Below are 18,811 nucleotides of genomic sequence, written 5' to 3'. Positions count from 1 at the left end.
ACCCTGCCCATGCCTGGGGCCACGTGCTGGGTCCCAGACTGTCAGGTGAAACCTGAGAAAGTTAAAGAAAGCACCATCCTGGCCTTCTGCAGCCTGCTGTGATCGAACAGGGGTTCGTACTCTGCATTGTGGCTGCAGCAACCTGGTTTCAAATGCAAGTCACAGCAGTAATAGTCCAGTATTTGAGTCGTGCTGCTTTTATTTCACCAGGAGGATGGTGAAATACTGCAATGCTTTACCTAGACAGGTGTTGCAATCTTCATCCCTAGAGGTTTTCCAGTCCTGGCTTGAACAGACCCTGGCTGGGATGATTTAGTTGGGGCTCTGTGCTGCTTCCCTCTCTGACCCAATGCAAGAGAGAAAGCGAGGTGACTCATGATGCCTGCTGGATCTAGGTCTTTGGCTGAGCTGGCTGGAGGGGTTGGGGCAATTGGTTGGTGCTGAAGAACTAGGCGGTGTGCCCAGAGATCCCTAGAGGGCTCATGCTGGTGTGATCTGGTGAGACTGCCCATGTAGCTCAGCAAAACTCTGGGTCCAGGGAGGTGACCCAGCCAGCAGCAGCTGTTCAGAGGACACCAGGCACTGCAAAGCCAGGCTGCCAGACCCCAGCAGCACCAGGCAGTGGCATTGTGATGCAGGCAGTGATGCCCATAGAGCCCTCCCACAAGGCTGGGCTGCCTCTGGTGAGAGAACGTGGTGATGCACATGTGACCCATGCACCTGACAGGGAGACACCCCTGGAGGGGACGGGGTGAGTTGTGTCTGCATCACTTTTGGTGGGCAGGTTTAGCAGGCAGAAGGTTCTGGAGTTGGGGTGACTCCTGTGGGCTCTGTGTCTGTGGGCAGGAGAGCAGACAGGGCAGCTGCTGCTCCAAGGCCATGTGCTCTGGGTGAGCTGGGAGCAGCTGAGCTCAGGAGCAGGCAGCAGACTGGGGTCCCTCCGTCAGAAGCACGTTGCAGAATGTGGAGATGGTGTTACCCCCTGCCAGGGAACATGGGCCGTGTGCCCTGCTCACGGCTGAAGAGGGAGGGGATAGGCAGGGTCTGAGGTGAAACCTAGCAGGAGGCTTCACTCTGCTTTGCTGGGAGGGTCTCTGCCCTTTATTCCCTTCACTCCATTACCATTCCTAATACCCCTTCACTGCGGTGCTGATGAGTGACCGCCTGACCTGCAGTGCTGGGTGTCTTCTGAGCAGCTGCTGCTCTGCCTGTCTTGTTTTGAACTACATATTCAGCACCTCATTAGCATGCGGGCTTCTGTGGCACTTCGACAATGATGAGGCTCGCGGCTGCGCGACTCATCCAGACAGGGATCCTTTTCCAAAGGACCTCGGCTACTTCGAAGTCCCCTTATTCCTGTCTGCTCATATGCTCAAGTTTTATGAAGGGGTGAGTGTAGACAAGTCTGACGTGATGTGTCAGGGCCTGCACAGACTGGGAAGACTTGTAGGAAGGGGCTTTTGAAGGGGGTAGGGAGAACATTTGGGTGTGTGGATTGGCTCTTTCCAGTATAGGACTGCTGAGCCTGAGAGGCAAAGGGCACTGCTCCATCTGCTTGAGCTGGGACACTTACGGGAGGCTTGGTTGTGAACTCTGGGTGTGGTATTTTCCCAAGCTTATGCCATATGACTTTTCTGCCTCTTTCATGAAAAGCTCATTTTCTACACTCAGACTCTGTGCTTGTGAGTGGGGAAGCATTGCCCCTGCGAGGCACCCAGGGCTGTGCGAATTTCCCAGGCTTCTGGGTGGGGGCTTGAGCCAGTTCTATGTGAGATAAATGAAAAAGGGACCACTAGATTTTGAAACAGGCCCTGGTTGCTGCTGTTTCATTCAGATGAAAGGCTTACATTACACATCTGTAGACACTCTTGTCAGACCGAGCTCCTTCATGAGTTCCTCAGTAAATCAAAGGGGTGACTATCCTCCAGTCTCTTTCATAGAGTACTAGAAGTGGAAGGGACCTGATGAGGTCAACAGGCCCAGTTTCCTGCACGTTTCCTTTCATAGACTCCCCAAACGTCAATCAAAACTGCAGCAGCTTCGATGAAACATTAAAAAGCATTTATTCCCCACAAAAAGATCAGCTGCATGTGTTTCGAGGTGGTATTGGTGCAGGAGTCCAGAACTGTTACAAGAGAAAGAAAAGAGAAATTCCAGTCTAATTCCTAAATGTGCTCACGCTGAGCCAGATTGGAAGGTTTCCCTTCCCCATAACTTCGAGCAGTTTGTGCTTCCTGGGATGCTTTTCCAGTTAGGCCACATCAAAAGTTTCTTTGTCTTTCCAACATTGTTGCTGCCTTCATTGTAGGTACAGGAGGAGAGGAGAAATGATCCTGTCAATGTCCCTTTATTTACACGCTCATCTGGGTGCCAGAAAGATCCTCGGTGTGTGTCAGAGCCAAACAGCTCATGGTGTCAAGCCCATTGATCAGCTGCCTTTCATGGCCATTGTGAACCTGTTGCCCACATGTCCCTTCCTGGTGAATGGCCAGGGATGGTAACTGAACATCTAGCTGGGTGCGGGTCACTGCTTTGTTGCTACTGCAGAGTTAGTGCGTGGGCATTTCTCAGATTCAGAACAAAGAAAGAACAAAGACAAAGAAAGAGCAAATGTTTTGTCTTCCTTGGTGAGAAATGTACATTTTTGAGAGAGAATTTTATCCCTCGTTGCTTCCTTTTTTTGGTGTATCCCAGTGGCCTAATGGATAAGGCATTGGCCTTCTAAGCCAAGGATTGTGGATTCAAATCCCATCTGGGGTGAAGTATGTGTAGTAAGTACAGGCCCAGCCTTAGGCCTGAACCAAAGTAATGGTCAAAACTCTGCTAACAGAAAGCAAAGTGCATCTGTAAGCAAAAGGAATGCAGTGCTCTCAGAAGTTGGCAAGAAGAGGGTTGATGTTGCAGAAACCTGTCTACTTGGTGTGTTGGAACAGGAACATGGTACTAGAACACCTGACCCTGGAACATTCCACAGATCAGAAAGAACAGGCTGACCCATCCCAATGACAGGGGCAAAAGGGGCATATGATGGATAGAGTTTTGTTCAAACCACCATGTACAAGGTGAGAGGCGGCACCTGACTACGTAGAAGGGCTGTACCTCAATACGTCAGGAGTGATGAGTAAGCTGTTTCTACCTGTGTATAAGAATGTAATCGTGGGATGTGGTCTGGGTCGGGCCGAGGGGGCAGTGGAAAGTCCCGCCACTGACCGAGCCGAGTCCATTGACCGTGGGTGCATATTTGTAGTATGCCCTGACTTAGACTAAGAAATCTACAGGGAACTACTACTGTATCCAATATGGCAATAAACCTGGCCGACGTGCCTCTTGTAGCTTCCTTTTGCTTCCTCCCCAACATTTCCTAACCTTGCTGGGAAGCAAACCCCCTGCCGTGGACATGAATTGTGCAGGTGGGAGACGTTCTGACACAGCCCCTGGGCAGGGCCCAAGGTTTCAGCTGGTGACTGTGCAGTGCAGAGGGAGGAGGAGTTTGGCTTCCAGGGGGGAGAGGTGGCAGATGTGAAGGGGAACCTGGGCAGGGCTTGTGGCTGAGGGAGGAGGGGAAAAGGGCAGTTGGGGGGTCGGCAGGGTCTAAGGGGACAAGGGGATCAGGGCAGTGGGAAGGGGTGGGAGAGACAGGATCTGAGGGACCCACTGCAGGACCCAGGACAGCTGGCAAGGGGCAGCCGGGGCTGGGGGAACTCTAAGCTGGGCTCAGAGCAGTGGGGGATGGGTGAGGGAGTCTGAAAGGGGAGGCCAGGCTGGTGGGGGAGGGGAGAAAATCCCTGTTCAGTGGCCCTGCAGCTGCCTGTTGCTCATTTCCAAAAAGGCCCCTTGTGGTATCTTCTGTAATTGGCCGGCTAGCTCAGTTGGTCAGAGCGTGGTGCTAATAACGCCAAGGTCATGGGTTCAAGCCCCATGCTGGCCATGGGCAGGTCTTTTCCGCTTTCCTTCTTGCGGCTGCTCTGGGCAGGAGGCCCAAAGAGCTGAAGGAACCAGGGTGAGAGGCTGGCAGGGAGCAAGTGGGAGTCACCACCCCAGGCAGAGGGAAGGGCTGCAGAGTGGTCCTGGGGGAGGTGAGGATCCCCAGATTCCCAGCTCTGCAACACACACCTCCCACAGGAAGGGGCAGCAGGAGCCCTCTGCCAAAGGCACCAGCCCCTACAGCAGCTCCATTGGGTTTCTCTGCTCCCCATCTCCCCACAAAGGACTTCTGGCCTCACAGGCTCCCTCCCTGGACACCTGCTACTGCAGCACCACAGGCCCAGGTAACTCACCAGTGGTGCCAGTCCCTGCCTGCCCTGCTCCTCTTCCTGCCTGAGTTCTGCTTCTTCACTCAGGTCCCCCAGCTGCTGCTCTGGTGGGCAGAGGGCTGGGGAAGGCAGAGGAAGGGCCCTTGGGGGTGGGGTGCAGAAGCACAAGGAGCAGGCCCTGGAGGAAGTCCATGATGAGCAGCTTTGGCCATGGGAGCTCAGGAGAGGTGGACAGAGGTACAGGTGACAGGGTGGGTCTCTGCAGAGGTGGGGTTGGCTGACAGTCCTGGGGGAACGCACCCCCCCCGGATGCTGTTTCCCTGCTTCCTCCATGTCTGGGCAGCCCCTGATGCTGTCCCATCTATGTGGTGCTGAGTGCCGCATATCATCCCCCTGAGAGCCCGGGGAACATAGCTGTCCAGGGTCCACATGCACCTGGACTGGTGGCCCTGTGGGATGCCTGTGGCCACCCCGGGTGGGACCTGAGACTCCCTCCCTGAGCACTAGGGAGGCTGGTGTGCATGGCACCTACCTAGGGGTCCCTCCAGGAAGGCAGGTGAGGCGCAGTCAGACAGGACCCAGCTGGATGGCCTGGATGGGAGATCAATGACAAGAACCCCTTTGCTTGAGCCCTTGTCATCGCTGGTGGGGTCGAGTGGCTGTGCTGTCCGTGGTCGCCTGGTGCTGGCGAACGACCCCGGGTGCTCCTCGCCCTCGGTCCCTGTCTCTGGCTCAGTGTCCCTGACGGATGTGTTGAGGAAGATGGTGGGAAGTCCAGCTACTTCAGCCCCAGGAGGCAGTGGAGCTCTTTGTATAAGGGGCAGCTTGTGGGGGCTGCCCCCGACCGCCTGGCTGCATCCCAGGCCCTGCAATACCCCTGCCGCGGTTCTTTTACATTTGACCGGACCTGGTCCAGTGTGCAGGTGGGGTGGCCATGGCCAAGCAGCCCCTTTGCCAGCCGCTGGAAGGTGACTGCATTGCGGCAAAGGACCCCCCTTTGTTAGAGGACCTCCTCATCCTTCCAGAGGGAGAGGAGGTCCAGGATCTTGGCTTCTGTCCAGGAAGGGGCTCGATGCTTCAGGGCCTGGGCCGCCTCCTGGGACAACTCCCTGCTGTCTTTGGAGGGCCCCTGGGGTGGGCGGGGATCTGGGTGGCTGGCCATAGGTCTGGGTGGTGTGGGGGACTGGCTGTCGGTCGTGGTGGCTGGTGAGCTGGAGAGCAGTGTGGCCTCACTGCTAACTCCACGCTCTCAGCTTCCTGCCTGAGGGTTTCTGGGAGCCTGCGTCCTCTTAAGCGTGGTCAGACACTAGAACCATAGAGCTCCGTCTGTGCTGTGAGCGGTGCTGCCGCCTGCCGGCTGATTGCCGCCGTGGAGGACCCTCCCTTTTGAATGAGCGGGCCGCGGAGCGTCTACACTTGATCTCTGTCGAAGGAGGGCGCTCTTCCCATCCTGGGAACGGAGGTTCAACTTCAAAAGAACACGGGAGTTCTTTCAAATTTACTTTCGAAAGGGCGCAGGGTGCGTGTGGACGCTCAGCGGGTTCTTTCGAAAGAGCTCGGTCTTCCAGTTCTAATTTCGAATGTACTTGCTAGTGTAGACGCGACCTTAGGGGCAGCGTGGAGCTAGAGCAGGCAGGGAGCCTGTTTTATGCCCGTAGTGCTGCTGAGTGGGAACTGTCTAGAGATAATTTCTCTCTGGAGAAATTAGAGAAGGTCCAGAGAAGAGCAACTAGAATGATGAAAGGTCTGGAGAACATGTCTTTTGAAGAAAGTCTGAAAGAATTGGGCTTGTTTAGCTTGGACAAAAGAAGATTGAGGGGGGACATGATAGCGGTTTTCAGATATCTTAAAGGGTGTCATAAGGAGGAGGGAGAAAACTTGTTCTTCTTGGCCTCTGAGGAGAGAACAAGAGGCAATGGACGTAAACTGAAGCAAGGGAAGTTTAGGTTGGACATTAGGAAAAAGTTCCTAACTGTCAGGGTGGTCAAGTACTGGAATAAGTTGCCAAGGGAGGTTGTGGAATCTCCCTCGCTGGAGATATTTAAGAACAGATTAGATAGATGTCTATCAGGGATGGTGTAGATAGTGGTCGGTCCTGCCGTCGGGGCAGGGGACTGGACTCGATGGCCTCTCGAGGCCCCTTCCGGTCCTAGTGTTCTATGATTCTATGATTCTATGAAAAGCTCTGCAAAGACATAGGCCAAGTCATCCCTCCAACCCACCCCATATGCTGTGGCCTGAAGCAGCTCCCGTCCTTTCCTCCCACACAAATTACAAAAATTGCTTCTGGGCACATTCTGATGGGAACCCTGACAGATATCTGGGGTGGGCGTGTGACCCTGCTGCCTGTGGTCTGCTGGATTGCTCGTGAGCTTGCTCAAACCTGAGTAATTTTACCATGTGTCCTGCATGCAGCAAATGGAAATAAGGTCATGCAAGGGAAAGTGCTGCTTTGCATTGTGTAAGAGACCCCTTGTGGAGAACTTGACCTTGCGTCTTCTAACAGTGTAGGAACCTCTCCAGCTGCAGCACGGCTGGGTACAGGCACCTGACTGATTCTCACTACCTTGACAATCGCACATCTACATCCTTAGCTGTGCAGAGTTTTGCCCTCCGCTTTGGTGCCAAAATTAACAAGCCATAGAACTCTACAGGAAAATCCTGACCTCCTGATCTCTGAGTGTGTTTTGTGGCTCTGAGTGTTCAGCTCTTGATCTAGGATCTTTTTCGTGGCCAGTCTGAGCAGCCGGGGACATGTCAGGCCTCAGTTCCAGGTAAGAAACCCCTCATCCTCCAGACTCTGGCCTCTGTGGGAGCTCCACGGTTAACTCGTAAATGAGCCTTTTGGGGCAGAAGTCACTCCAGGGACCTCTCATCCTTTCATTCTCAAGGCAAGTTGTTATGATCATGAGGGTTTGCTAGCAGCCTGGGAGTGAAAGGGTTAACCTCCTGAGCCAGGTGGGGTTGGCCAAGAGGAATGGAGGTAAGAATTAAATTTTGGCTCCTCCCTCTCTGTTCTCTGTCTTTTTCCTTCTTCTTCTTTCCAGCCATGAGGGAGAGAGACACAGAATGTCGCCCTCCAAGAACAGGCCCTCCAATCTTCTGTGAGTCGGGTAAAGTTTACATAGATCCATTGGGCTTTATTGCTTTCTGGTTTGGGAAGTGGGGTCTGATGTCTGTGCGCTTTTTAGAAATGTTCTTTTCCTCTCCTTGTAACTAAGTTCTAGGCCCATGGTGGAGACTCCCCATGTGTTTTACTTTGTGACTCTTCCATCTCGTCATGAGGTTTGCAACACAAATATTGTTGTAATAACAAAAGTTCTTCCTTTTTCTTTTTATTAACCTGGTTTTGGTTAATGTTTTTTGTGTCCTGGTTCTCACTTTTGGGGCTGAGATTTCCCACGTCGTCTCTCCCCAGTTTCCTTATTATTACTTGGCTGGTGGCAGTGAATTTTATCCCCAAAGTCTAAGGTTTTTGGATTTTTTAAGGGAAGTTTATACCAAAACCTGGTAGATAAGGTCTTGGAGGTACTTTTGCTGGGCCCCACTTCTGCATTTCTCTTGCTAGAGTGGGGAAGGAGCCATGACAGAAGTTTCTAACCCCTGGCTGTGGGGTTGGTGTTAGCGTGGCTCACTCATGTCTCACTTTGGGGGCTTTGGGCCAAGGCCTGGGGCTCTGCAGCTGGGAACTGTCAGTGACTTTTCTGAAATGTTTTGGCCCTTTCTGCAGCCCCCACTGTGGGAGGGCTTTGCCTGGTCCTGGGCTGGGTTCTTTTCTGGGGCTTCCAGCAGCTCTGCCCCTGCCATTTGAATGTTTCTTGGTCAAAGACACAGGCTTCTTCCTGTGCCTGGGGTGGGCCCTGACACTGCTGGACGAGTGTGATGAAGCCAAAGTGCTGTGAGCTCAGTCTGAACCAAGTGGCCTTTGTGTGTTAGATTCCTGAGCCCCCTGGCTTTGGGCCTGGTTCTCCTGCCCAGCACAGGCCACTGTGAGCAGGGCCCTGCATATCTGTGATGTACAGTACCCTTGTGTGTTCAATGGATCAGAACCCTGAGCTTTGCAGGCTGGGAACTGATCTCAGCTGAAGGATAGGTTTGCTCAGTGCTGGTACATTGGCAGAGGAAAATGATAAGTGTTTAAATCTATTTCAAACATCCAGGGAAAACCCCAAATGGACTGGAGATGAAGATCTATTTCCCTTAAGACAACCATCTGTGAAGGAGCACCTGGGACTTTTTCAGCTGCAGTCAAATGCTCCACCACGAAGCTGTACTCTATACCAGTGGAAAATGGTGAAAGTTTGGTTATGCTGTAGAGGCAAGTGTGATGGAGTGGGAGGAGTGCATGTGTGAGACTCAGGCTGGATGTGTGTGAGAGAAGCAGAGCAACTCCCAGCAGCTAAGGATGCCCCTGGGGCTATAACCTAGGCTGGCAGGTAACATCTCTGCCCTGAACAAAGAGGAGGGAGGAGCTGATCTGGCTTTGAATCGGAGGGGGCAGTTAGAAGCTGGAGGGGAGAGGGAGCTTGAAGCCAGCCAGCCGGGCAAGGGGGAAGCTACACCTCAGAGAGGAAACCCTCGGGCTCCTCTCCCCAGGACGGGATGGAATGACTTTCTCTGATTGCTGCACTGACTCTTCTGAGAGAAACTGGACCTCTGTCACCTAATAAACTTCCTACTCTACCTGCTGAGTGAGAGTCACTCCTGCCTACAGCCAGGGTGCAGTGCATGGGGACCCCTGAACCCCACCACAGCAACTCTACCTTTCTCAGAAGGAATGCATGTATGCCAGTATCAATAGCCAAGGTAAGCAGGGTGCCAACCTCCAAAGAATCACAGGTGCCCAGAAATTGTTCATCTGCAGGTCCCATGGCGTAATGGCAGTGTTCAGAGCTCTGCATTCTGCAATCTGATTTCAAATCTGTGGGGTTTGCTCTAAATCTCTGTCTCTCCAGGGCCTTTCTTCTCCACAGGCGCACCTGAGTTGGGGCTTTTTCCTCCTAGTGGATGAGTGAGGCCCTCTGGAGCTCCATCAACAGTATTTTAACTTTAGGGGAACCTCACAGAAAATGGCCTACGTTCCCTAACTGCTTCAAAGCCCTCCCTGTGGACCAAGCACAAATCTCGTGCTGCATTTTGTTGGCTGGAAAAATATGCAAGGGGTTGTGGACTTTGTTGTCACTCCACCATTTCCTGTTTGTCAGACCTCCTTCCCTTTTTCAGCCACCCACTTGCCTGGCCACTCTTTCCTCATCCAGCAGCTTAAAGCTGGAAACTAAGAAAAGCGAGTCCTTAAAGGCTTCTCGGCCCACCACCTCAAAGGGTGTCTCAAGTGGGGAGAGGCAATCTCACATCTCAGGGAAGATGGGCGAGCTCAGCACCTTCTGAGTTAGCTGCTTCTTATTGCTTCAAAGAGAAGAAATCAACAGCATACAGGCACCTAAGTGCAGCAAAGGGAACAAATACTGTTGGTGGATGGTTTTTGTTTCACTAATTACAAAAGTGTTCCCATGTCTCATTGAAAGGTACCGCAGGCTGTCTGATTGCTGGCACTCACAGGGGCAGGGAATGCCAGGCTGCAGGCCAGCCATAGAAGCAGGAACACATGCCAGGACACAAATGACATACTGTGTTTTTTGCTGATTTCAGCTTGGAGAGTTCTGTGATTACCAGTGCACCACAGAATCTCGGCTGTGTTCCTCTGAGCCTCCCCTGCAATGCCATCCACCAGTGTGGCATTTGCTGTGACACCTGGATGGGCCAACCTGGAGAAAGTGGTGGTGAGAGGGCCTCAGAGCTGCCTTTCAATCGCTCGGCGGGTTGAGCAGTGGACTTTTGGGAACACTCAGCAAGATCTGTGAAGTTGGCTGGATCATACTGGGCACAATGGGGTCTTTTTTCCTCCCCTTGCTGCGGAAGAGCAAGAGAAGAAAGGAAGAGCACGCTAGTGCCTTGGTGTCCGAAAAGGGCTGACAACATCCTTTCCAGGAGCATTTGCCAGCAGTAAGGAACCAAGCAGTCACTAATTGCTCTCTGGCCAAAGTTCAGAAAAGCTCTGCTGAAGCTTGGGATTGAACCAAGGACCTTTAAATCTTCAGTCTAACGCTCTCCCAACTGAGCTACATCAGCAGCTGTTTTTGAGGTTTTCAGGTCATCACCTCAATATTGGAGGTGTTTTTCTCAGCTATTGCTGTGATAGCAAGTGTCCTTGGGAGGCAGGAGGAACGTTGGCAGCTTCCTGAGTCAGAAGATTCTGCAGGTGTTTGTCTCTGTCGGAGGGGTTGGAGCAAATGCGGTTATATCTTAATGCTGGGCTGTAGACAATGGATCGTGTGGTGCGTCTGGGGTGGAAGCTGGAGGTATGAAGGTAGGCGTATTGGAGATGTTTTTCTCCAATCACAAGGCCTTTTACAGAAGATACTTTACCTACAGCCTGAGTCTCACACATGCACCCACACGCCCCCCCCACTCTATCACAATCTGTTTCATTTTTTCACCCCCCATGTGTTACCTGTGGGGGCGGTGAGTGGGTGGGGGGGGGGGCAATGTGTGTGTGTGATGGGAGGCAAGGTCAGGAGCATGGACTTGAAGGCTTTGCCCTCACTGATGTCACTGGCTGGGAATCACAGAGGTATCTTTGCCCCTCAGCCAAAAGAAGCTGTGCCAGGCAAGTGCCCCTGCCCTATCCCACATGTTCAGTCCCAGCCAGACCCAGCCAAAGCCTGCTCCTGAACCTGCCTCCCATCGGCCCCTCACAGACTGACCTGGCAGAGAAGGGGCCAATCCAGCTGGAGCTGCTGTGCTAACAGAGCAGCTGGAAAGGAGCAGAGCGTGACAGGAGGAGGTACAAAGGCTGCAGTCCCTGCCCATGGCCCTGCTCTGTTCCCACCCAGCAGGGACACATGGGCTGAGCTGTGCTGCTCCCAGGGCAGGGCACCACAGTCCCCTGCTCACCCCAGGAAGCAGCTCTGCAGGGGACATGAGTGATCACAGCCCTGTTGGGCCAAAACTGCCCTTCCCGTGTCCCCGGCCAGCCAGTGAGTGGCAGAAAGGTTCCTCGCAGGGTTGAAGTTGGGACATATGAAAAAGTTCCAGGCACGTTGGGTGAGGCGGCCGAGTGGTGAAGGGGATGGACGGCTAATCCATTGTGCTCTGCAGGGCTTGAATCCCATCCTCACTGAGCCTTTATAGGCACCAACCTGCTGAGCTTTGTTGAGTTCCAGTCCTATTGTGTGATGCTACTTCTAGCACAGCTGAGCCTGCTGCCCCCCAGCGCCTGTGCTGGGCAGACTCCAAGCACAGGCCAACACTGTTGCTCACTAGTGTGGGGGGTGTCTCTGCAGAGGCAGGTCTGGGGCAGGAGAGGGCCAGGAGACAATATACACTGTGAATGGGATTCCCCAGTGCTCAGTGGCCCAGGACCTAATGCTGAGCCCTTGGCTGCATAGACCTGTGGGTCCGGTCTCAGCGTCTCACTCAGGTCTATGCTGGAAGGGAGTTTAGCCCATGAAAACAGCCCAAGGGCAGGGAAGTGTTTCCCTGGACTCTCCGGCATATCAGTGAGTCTGGCTGCGTTGGAGCCCGGGGGCTCAGGAGTCTGACACAGAAATGCCCTTGGTGCAGGCTGACACACCTAGGCCGTGTCACACTGAGCCAGCAGCAACAGAGACTGACCCAGGCCCAGGAACAAGCCTGTGGCTCTGAGCAGTAAATAGTCACCAGGCAGGGGGCAGAGATGGGCAGAGGGCCAGGCAGAGCCCTACCACAGAGGGAGCTGCAGAAAGGACCAATGCAGCAGAGAAACAAAGAAACATAACTGCCGAGTCTCACACATTGGCTCAGAGCTACCGAAGCAAGATACGAGTGAGCCAGGATGATGCCAGCCCCACAGCCATGGGTCAGTAATTCGCCCTGAGACTGAAGGGGAGAGAGGTCCCGGGAGTGACTCCTTCCCCCAAAAGGCTCATTTGTGAGTTTACCTCTGGGCACCCAGAGGGAACAGACCCCTTGGGGCACAGCCCATGCACAGCACAGTTTAGTAAGCATGAGAAGAAGCACAAAAATCTACCCCACGAGCCCCAGTTTGAACTCTTATTGCCAGAGACAACGACATCTCCACTGCGGCTGCTCTCAGAAAATGGAGCATCCACCAAAATGCTCGCAAGTGGCAGAGTTGTGCAGTTGACACAACCAGCCCTGTTGCATGTATCTCACCTGCATGGGGCTTTAAACCAAGTACATTGCACGTGTGAAGCAAATATAACAGCCACAAAGCTACAGAAGTTCTATCTGGGCTGGGTTCCCCTCCCATTACGTCCATCCACAAGTCACTGCTTACCCTGGCCCACGTGGGGAGCCCTTCAAAGGCTCAGCTGCCAGAGCAGAGGATGGCAGCTGCACCCAGGAACTGTGACTCCAGCTTTAAGAGTATCATGACCAGTAATCCCTATCACCTTCCTCTGTGTGTCAGTGTGATCTGGGATAAAAAGCAGCCAAGAGAGACAGCAGGGGAAGGTTAGGATGTGCTAAAAGCCATCTTTTTGGGATACTGTGTCACAGCCCCCTTTTATTGAAAACATGCTGACATTTTCACTAGGTATGACATATGAGGCGTTTTAAAACTTCCTATGTACTCTTGGCGTAAACTGTTCTGAAACTCAGGAAATGTCAAGAGAGGTTGATGCTCGCGTGAGGTACCTTTTGTAGGTAGTGTGGCCGAGCGGTCTAAGGCGCTGGCTTTAGGCTCCAGTCTCATTGGAGGCGTGGGTTCAAATCCCACTACTGCCATCTCTTTATGCATTGGAAGATGGATAGAAAGCTGCATTGATGGCCAGACCCCAACTGTTGCAACTGACATCTCTGTTTGGAGATGGGTTTCAAGTATCATGTCCTCATGATCAGTTCTCTGTCTTGCAAGGTTCAACATCTTTATTGAAAAGCTGGATGAGGGGCAGGACTACACCCTTAGCAAATTTGCAGATGACCCTAAACGAGGGGAAGAGGTAGATCTGCTGGAGGGTAGGGATAGGCTCCTGAGTGACTTGGATAAATTGCAGGGTGGGGTCAAAAGAAATGTGATGAGGATCAATAAGGACAAATGGGCTGTGGCCACATTTGGCCAAAACCTCAAAATAGCCATGCTAATGGCCAGCTACTCTGCTGATAGGAATAGAGGGATTTCAAAGTCTGCGGGGTCCTTTGGAAACCTGCCTGTGCACCAAAAGGAGATGATGCCAACACCCAACCCCATTGGATGACTTCACCGTAGTTGCGAACACAACAAGATATTGCATCAGGAACTGGATTTGAGAGAAGGTCTGCCAGATCCAAACGACCACCTGTCGAGACTAGAGACCATGTTATGTCGTATTTACAGTGTTTTCGATGTAGGATTTCTGCCAACAGTATAGTGGCTTATTCCATATTTGTTGCTGTAGTTAGATCAGTTTTATTTTAAAATGAAGAGGGCTTCTCAAGAGGGGAGGGAATGTGGTGCTTTAGGTGTAAGACTGCTTGTAACTACTAGAACTGTGAATCCAGGCTGCTGGCAGTCTGGAAACACAGAAAACATGAAGAAGAAGTTAGAAGATTCGCAGGGGCCTTACAGAGAGCTACAAAATGGTGCAGCAGCTTTGTCAAGAGGTCTCACTTTTGGAAATAAAGTGTGTGGAAGTTTGTTAGCGCCTTGCTTGTACGGTACCACAGGCTGGTGGGAGCAGGTCCCTCACAATCCTGGGTGTCCCTGAGGAGCGTCACACTCAGCTTAGAAGATTGAAAAGCTGAGTTCCCTTGTTCCTGCTCTGCCCTGTTTGTGTGCAAAAGGACACTTGCCTCCTCTGTCTGCCTCCACATCAGCTCCAGTAGCTCCGCACCACAGCAGTGGTTCACAATCCGTGACCTGTTTGCAGCTCATTCAGCACCCACTTGTGACATCCTCACAAACACACAGGTAGTATTGGACACAGCCCACATTATGCACTGTGGTTTCATATGCAGCCTACAGTAGTGAACAAGTTGAGAACCATTGTGCTCGAGATGCTCAGAAGAGCCAAGTTTGGGTTAAAATTCCCCTCTGGCTGGTTCACCACTCATTCAGCCCAGCCCAGACTCTGGGAATGGGAAAGAAAGTAACTTCTGGAGGACATGAAATACCCTCAACAAGTTCAGCAGCTCCAGATCAACCAAGAGATTATCAGAGTGAGAATCGGGTGCCAGATAGAGGGGTCTGTAACTGTACCCGCTGAGCCGCAGGGGAGGGAAACCAGCATTCGTTGCTTCTGTGAACTCCAGCACAGACAGAGAACTGCTGCCTGGTTCTTCTTTCCCCTGCAAGTCGTGTAGGGACAGAGGTCATCAAGGGCCTTGGAAAGAAGCTGTAACATTTGTAAGTTCTCCCTGGTTGTTTACACAGCTTTTCATTCCTGTGCTGGCTAAAGTAGGGCCAGCCAGCCAGTCAGCTGCTCTGGGACTGTCAATAGGGCTGCAGGGAGTTGCCTCATCAGAGACCTTGGCTTCATTACCTGCTTGCCAGAGGGTGGTCTGGAGGGTTGTTACTCATTTAAACCCTGACAGTCTGACATTGGGATTTCTGAGTGCCCCAGAACACACCTTACTGTCTCCTCTTCACTAGCAAGTAGCCCCTTTTTGCTTTTTTGTCACATGGCTGTCAGTGTGAAGAGGCACAGCTAGGTGAAGTGCATGTACGGTCCCCCGACCTGCTCATGAACTCTCTGCAGGGAGACACCAGCTAATCTACTGCTTCTCAGAAATTTTCTTCTTCCTGTAAAGAATGTGCCAACAGGAGCTTTGTACTGCTGAAGGATTTGGGGAATGTGTCCTCAAATGTAAAGGTGCGCCCATGTAATGCCTTGAAAACAAAGCCTGATGGGAGCAAGTGAAGCAAAGCGTTTTCCTCTCTTGTAAATAGCTTGTTGTTGGAAAGTCACATTTTATGACTTTACCCAGGGTAAGAATTGTGGAGTCTCACCAGTGCTTGAAGTTGTTGTGGGCTACAGGGCACTCATGACTGCTGTGTCAGATATGGATTACAGAGGGATCCCTTCATGGAAACATTATGAAGTGAGAAAGGGTAGGACTAGTGGTTGATTCAGCTTGCTGGAAGCCTTTGGGCTATACAGCGGTAAAACTGGTTTGACTATTTCTTCCCCCCGCTGTTAGAAGGTGGACCTCAAAATGGGTCAATAACTATTCTGCTAGAATTCATCCTGGTGAATACCGAGATGCTGCACCTCGATGCAGAGCTGAATACCAGTGTGAACCGAAATCCCCTATGAGCTGGTAGCTGAAGCCCTGGAGTGCTTCAAACACAGGGTTCTGTCTATTGCAAAACCCACAAGACAGGAGAGGGACGTCTGGTGTGAGATGCAGCCAGCAGGGTGGGCAGCGGGTGGGCAGCTGGCAGGGGATGCGGAACGCCGGTCCAGCACGAAGGTTGCGTTACCTCCAGTTCAGAGAGGGAATGCAGCAAGGGCCATGTCCACACTAGCCTGTTCCTTTCGGAAGGGGCATGGTGATGAGTGAGGTCGGAAGATGATAATGAGGTGCTGCCATCAACGTGCAGTGCCTCGTAGGCATAATGGAGCACAGGGCGATTGAAAAGTGCCACTTTCGAATCTTGTACCATTTGTTTGGGGGGGCCTGTCGAAAGGACCACCTATTATTCAAATGTCCCTTCTTCCTGTTTTGTTTTATGAAGGGGTGAGTGTAGACAAGTCGAAAGTGATGTGTCAGGGAGTGCAGGGACTGGGGAGACTTGGAAGTGGGGCATTTGAAGTGGATAGGGAGAAAGCTTGGGTGTGTGGATTGGCTCTTTCCAGTATAGGACGGCTGAGCCTGAGAGGCAAAGGGCACTGCTCCATCTGCTTGAGCTGGGATACTTACTTGAGGCTTGGTTGTGAACTCTGGGTGTGGTATTTTCCCCAGCTTATGCCATATGACTTTTCTGCCTCTTTCATTAAAAGCTCATTTTCTACACTCAGACTCTGTGCTTGTGAGTGGGGAAGCATTGCCCCTGCGAGGCACCCAGGGCTGTGCAAATTTCCCAGGCTTCTGGGTGGGGGCTCCAGCCGGTTCTATGTGAAATGGATGAAAAGGGACCCCTCGATGTTGAAACAGACCCTGGTTGCTGCCGACTCATTCTGACAAAAGGCTTACATTACACAGCTTTAGACCCTCTTATCAGACTGAGCTCCTTCATGAGTCCCTCAGTAAATCAAAGGGGTGACTATCCTCCAGTCTCTTTCACAGAGTACTAGAAGTGGAAGGGACCTCACGAGGTCAACAAGCCCAGTTCCCTGCACGTTTCCTCGCACAGAGTCCCCAAATGTCAATCAAAACTCCAGTAGCTGAGATTTATTCCACACAAAAAGATCATTTGCATGTGTTTCGAGGTGATATTGGTGCAGGAGTCCAGAACTGTTACAAGAGAAAGAAAAGAGAAATTCCGGTCTAATTCCTAAATGTGCTCATGCTGAGCCAGATTGGAAGGTTTCCCTTCCTCATAACTTCTAGCAGTTTGTGCTTCCTGGGATGCTTTTCTGATTAGGCCACGTCAAAGGCTTCTTTGTCTTTCCAATATTGTTGCTGCCTTCATTGTAGGTACAGGAGGAGAGGAGAAATGATCATAACAACGTCCCTTTCTTTACACGCTCCTCTGGGTGCCAGAAAGATCCTCGGTGTGTCTCAGAGCCAAGCAGCTCATGGTGTCCAGCCCATTGAGCAGCTGCCTTTCATGGCCATTGTGAACCTGTCACCTACATGTCCCTTCCTAGTGAATGACCAGGGATGGTAACTTAACATCTAGCTGGGTGTGGGTCACTGCTTTGTTGCTACTGCAGAGTTAATCTCTGGGCATTTCTCAGATTCTGAACAAAGAAAGAACAAACACAAAGAAAGAGCAAATGTTTTGTCTTCCAAGGTAAGAAACGTACGTTTTTGAGAGAGAAATTTATCCCTTATTGCTTCTACCTACCTGAGTGGCCTAATGGATAAGGCGTGGGCCTCTGAAGCCAAGGATTCTGGGTGCAAATCCTAGCTGGGGTAAAGCCCTTTTTCCTGACTGTCAATCTCAAGATAAATGAAAATGTGGGCTTTTAAAATCAGACAGGGTCACTTCAGCAATTGTGCATCACTGGTGCTCTTGAAGTGCCTGAGGTTGGCTTCATGTGAATGAGTTGCTGCATATTCATATCACTGCCTCATTTGTATCTGTCATGGGGTTCAGGCTTCCCCAAATTCTGCACCCCATCTACAGGCAGGAGTGACTCTTACTCAGCAGGAGAACAGCAGGTTTATTAGCTGACAGGACACAGCATCTTACAGAAGAGTCAGTACAGCAGGCAGAGGCAGCCAGTCCAATCCATGCTGGTGAGAGGAGGCCCTGAGGGCCCCCAGAGCTGGGTCCTTCCCCCCTCCTTTGTCTCTCTCCCTCCCAGCCCAGACGAACTGCTTCCCACCTCCCAGTTTCAATTTAAGCTCCTTGGGCTCGACCTCCCCCTCTGTCTGCAGTACAAAGGTGTTACCTGGTTGCCAACTTACCTCCAGCAGGAGCCCCACACCCTCTGTGAGACATTCACATAAACACACACACATACCCCCCACATCACAGCATCTTCTGAAGTGGCACACTCCCATAGCCCCTGCAAAAGAGAGGCTAAAGTGGCCCCACATCCTGCATGTATCAGACAGAAGTTGGGCTGTGGAGAAGGAGAAAGGGGTTGCTTGAGAAGAAGCAGATCCTGAAAATAGGCCACTGTGGGAAAGGAAGAGACTCAAAGCTGTGGGTACCCAAAAGGCTCCTGTTACCACCTGCCTTCAGCCTGAGGAGACGGATGGAGTGAGACCTCTCCTGCTGGCAGCACAAACACTCTCCTGTTCCTGCCCTGGGCTTTGCCATTCCTCTGCATGCAAGTGACAAACACTCTCTTTTGAGTCATTGATCTTCAGACCCCTGCAGGACAAACCCGGCTTCCCCAGCTCCTTTTCCTCCCCACGTCCAGAGTGGTTTTACAAATGGAGTTTAATTAAACTTTCTCTCTCTGGAACAAAAAAAGCAGTAAAGTAGCACTTTAAAGACTAACAAAATAATTTATTAGTTGAGCTTTCGTGGGACAGACTCACTTCTTCAGACCAGAGCCATAGCAGAACACACTCAATATTTAAGGCACAGAGAACCAAAAATAGTCATCAAGGTTGAAAAATCAGAAAAAAATCATTATCAACGTCGGTAAATCAGAGAGAAGAGGGGCGGAACGGAGGGGGGGGAGTCAAGAATTAGATGAAGCCAAGTATGCAAAAGAGCCCCTACAGTATCTCAGAAAATTTGCATCCTGAGTGAAACCACATGTTAATGTGTTGAATTTGAATATGAAAGAGTTCATCACGAGCATGGAAATTCTTTCCCAGAACAACCATTCCCATTGCATGGAGCACCAGTGCTCCACAGAGCAGCCTGGGAGTGACTGGCTGAGAATCAGCACACGGGATCATTTCCAGGGCAGAAGGCAATATGCCGCCTCTGTGATAGACCCAACCTGGAA

The 18,811-nt window shown here is 51.7% G+C and overlaps 3 non-coding genes across 3 annotated transcripts; 2 read left to right on the top strand and 1 right to left on the bottom strand.

The window, feature by feature from the left end:
• Window positions 1–3,854: 3,854 nt before the first annotated feature.
• TRNAI-AAU (transfer RNA isoleucine (anticodon AAU)) lies at window positions 3,855–3,928 on the top strand. The gene has a single exon. It is a non-coding gene; the product is annotated as a tRNA-Ile (tRNA).
• A 6,381-nt stretch (window positions 3,929–10,309) lies between these two features.
• Window positions 10,310–10,382, bottom strand: TRNAF-GAA (transfer RNA phenylalanine (anticodon GAA)). Its single transcript has one exon. It is a non-coding gene; the product is annotated as a tRNA-Phe (tRNA).
• Window positions 10,383–12,958: 2,576 nt separating this feature from the next.
• On the top strand, window positions 12,959–13,040 carry TRNAL-UAG (transfer RNA leucine (anticodon UAG)). Its single transcript has one exon. It is a non-coding gene; the product is annotated as a tRNA-Leu (tRNA).
• The last annotated feature ends 5,771 nt before the right edge of the window (window positions 13,041–18,811 follow it).

Source organism: Carettochelys insculpta, unplaced genomic scaffold (assembly GCF_033958435.1).
Source record: "Carettochelys insculpta isolate YL-2023 unplaced genomic scaffold, ASM3395843v1 scaffold_0035, whole genome shotgun sequence".
Lineage (NCBI taxonomy): Eukaryota > Metazoa > Chordata > Testudines > Carettochelyidae > Carettochelys > Carettochelys insculpta.
Note: the sequence above shows the minus strand (reverse complement) of the source record. Positions and strands in the feature narration are given on the sequence as shown.